Raw genomic sequence first — 3,253 nt, 5'->3', positions numbered from 1 at the left:
CTCAAGGCAACTTTCACAACAACACTGGAAGAGTTCTTTAGTAGCAAATGGAACTCAGCTCAGTTTACATGAGGATTCCTGATGTGTGCAGAAGGCACCTCAGTAAATGCTGGGTGCCCACTGCCCCTCCTCAGCACTTCATCCTCATCCGACAAGATAACTGTGCCTAAAACAATCCTACTTCTGCATGTAAAGCTCCTAAAAGAGGAATCTGAATGTGAAATGCAGTCAGCTGAATGGCATGAGTCAGCACTTCAAACCGTGACAAAAGGTGCACCCTCCCCTAAGCCAAGCACTAACAGTCCCAGGTGTCACCACCAGAAAAAACGAGCTGTGCTATGATGAAATCCCATGAGCCAGGGACACAATTCTTTGTAAGATATTTAAAGAAAAAGAACAAATATCACAGAACTGACTAGAACCTGCTACGAGAGAAATTCTCACTTGAAGACGTTATTTAATGGTTTAAAAATGCCTGACTTAAAAAAAAAAAAAAAAGCCTGACTTAATGCAAGTAGCCTAGTGAATATTAAAGCTCTCTAAGCACCATTCTTGGGCAATATTTCATGTTTTATCAAGAACATACACAAGAATAGCAAGTTACAAAGAAATAAGTTTCAGAAAATTTTAGTTTGGCACTTTGACATTTTTACTATCACCTGTTTTTTAAAGTCTTTGCTTTGAAATAATTACAGATTCAGCTGGGAGCCACCGGCCGGAATCGACCCGCCATCGGATAAGCACCCCTGGTGATGGAGAATCGTGGGCGCCGGCCATGGTTCGGCAGAGTCCCGCCGCAGAGCAAGGAGACGCTGCTGCAGTCCTACAACAAGCGGCTCAAGGACGACATCGAGTTCATTATTGACAACTCTGCAGAGATCATCAGGACGGCCAAGACTGAGGACGAGACTCAGGTGTCCCGGATCACACAGGCAAACAGGACAACTATGAGATAAACGTGTGCGCCGCCAACATCGTGCATAGAGTCCCTGATGAAGCTGGTGTCTGACCTCAAACAGTTCCTGACCTTTAATGACTTCGAGTTGGTGAACGAAACGCGCAACCAGCAGTTGCGTGCACTGCAGGAGGCCCGTGACCGGAAGCTTGTAGCCCTGCGTGATGAGGTGTCCATAGACCTGTACGAGCTCGAGGAGGAGTACTACTCGTCCAGCTGGACTCTGTGTGAAGCTTATTGGAGGCTGGACCACGACTCAGACCCCGCCGATGCCCTCTTGACTTCCCTGGAGGTCTCCCCCGAAGCTTGCCACTGGCCTCGTGCAGCCTGCCACCCCTAGACACACCGACACCAGCAGCTCTGCCCCACGGAGCACACCTGAGCCTCCTGGCTCCCTGCCTGACCTGAAGTTCTTGGAATGCAACTCTCCTCTGGGGACTCTGGGACTCCAGGACCCTCCCCACCCGGCAGCTTCCCTGGAAGCCTCCTCTGTCTGGGCCTGGGATCCACCCCCTCCCCCGAGTGCTGAGACTGCCCACCGTAATCCTGAGTCCTCTGAGCACCGTCCTGGCCCCCCAGAGTTGGAGGGACACTTCCAAGATGTACCTGATTGGGTACAGGGGAGCAGAGGGTGTGCCCACCATGGGCACTGAGAGCCATGTCAGGCCCCGTGCCCAGGCCATGGTTGTGGGCCCACTGCTGCTCGCCCACTTGAGCCATAAGGCCCTGCTGCAGTGCGAGAAACAGTGGTGGTCCACCCCGTCCTACTGCCCCCTGGTCTGGAGACGGACTAAACATGCTGCTGCCCTCTAAAAAAAGAAAGAATTACAGATTCAGATGAAGTTGTATGGGAGTCTGCACGTCCCTCAGCCCATGGCCTGCGCCGTCCGCTATCTTTAAGCTTCCCGTTCCTGGATGTTCCTGGACTATTGTCCTGCCTGAGTTTGGCCTTTGTGATGATTGGTGCTGGGTGGCAGACAGCCGCCATGCTCATTGGACACCTCCGCCAGGCATCCAAGTGCACCTCATTTGCATGCGGACCTGTTTGAGGACTGATGCCTGCCATTTCTTCCATATTTGGTAGCTGCGTGATTATTGGATACTACCTGTTACACTTTATTAGCATATGATGTAATGTTACCCGCCCACCATTGGGTATTTAAGCCCCTGCCTTCTGCTCAATAACCGAGGCTTGATCAGACTCCTGTCTTGCTTCCATTTCTCGCATCTCTTGCCCCTCTTCATTCCCAGTCCCTCTTTCAGGCCCGCGGGACGGGTCAAAGTTGCAAAGATAAGAGGCGTTCTGTGTGCCTTTCACTCAGTTTCCCTAAATGGTTGTATTTTAGATAGCTGTAATATAGTTTTAAAACCAATACGGCATTAATATGTGTGTAGTTCTATGCCATTTTACCACATGATCATCACATTTTTTTATCAAACCAAACCTACCACCAAGTCAATTCCAACCCACAGCGACCCTACATCCATTTCTGAAACTGTAAATCTTTATGAGAGCAGGCAGTTTCATTTTTCTTGGTACAGCTGGTGAATTTGAACCATCAACCCAGTGGTTAGCAGCCAGACATCCCACAGTACCACTAAGGCTCCTGATAAAGTTTTTGTTTTTTTTTAACCAGGCTATGAAAACATTTAGTACAATAGAATCCCTTTCTCCAAAATTTGGGCTTAACATTCTAAAGCAGAAGAGTTAACATTCACACGTTACACTGAGAAACAAAACTGCCTAATAGATTGATTCTTGCATGAGGCAGGTGGGTAAGAAGGCGGTATATTCTCGTTGCTACAGACAAATCAATATGGCTGTCATATCAAACTCAGATATTGTGTAGTATACATATGAAAACAAAGCAGGTGGATAACTGGCTGCCTAGCCTTACTTAAGACATACTCTACTCAAGATATATTTCACTTAAGAGCTGCTTTCTTGACCTGGATTAGATGCCTTAAAGTTCACCCATCTTTAAGAGTCCACAATACTCTGTAACTAATATCAATCATTACCTCTTACAGGGAAGTATCCTTGGGTTCATGAAGTATTCATTCACCAAAATCTTACATGGCAGACACTGTCCTATCAGATAATGGTAAGTGGCGGACAAATCATGATTCCAATTTTTACTTTAGTGTAGACAGAACATCAAACACTGGGGATAAAGAGATGAATATGACATACTTCCTGCTCCCATCCCCTGAGATACAATGGAGACACCAGGAAGGAAGGAAGGAGGGAGGAAGACATAGCTTTCTACTCTCATAAATAGTCTCAGAAACTCACAG

At 47.5% G+C, this 3,253-nt stretch overlaps 1 protein-coding gene and 1 pseudogene across 1 annotated transcript in view; one reads left to right on the top strand and one right to left on the bottom strand.

The window, feature by feature from the left end:
• The window catches only part of MAML1 (mastermind like transcriptional coactivator 1), a 50,687-nt gene that overhangs the window by 27,275 nt on the left and 20,159 nt on the right, over window positions 1-3,253 (bottom strand). The gene's annotated exons all lie outside the window — the stretch shown is intronic.
• Window positions 753-1,295, top strand: LOC105978519 (annotated as a pseudogene).

Source organism: Echinops telfairi, unplaced genomic scaffold (assembly GCF_000313985.2).
Source record: "Echinops telfairi isolate 266 unplaced genomic scaffold, ASM31398v2 ScPeMD7_7469;HRSCAF=8507_0, whole genome shotgun sequence".
In the NCBI taxonomy this organism is placed as follows: domain Eukaryota; kingdom Metazoa; phylum Chordata; class Mammalia; order Afrosoricida; family Tenrecidae; genus Echinops; species Echinops telfairi.
The sequence above is the reverse complement of the archived record's forward strand: the minus strand, read 5'-3'. Positions and strand labels throughout refer to the sequence as shown.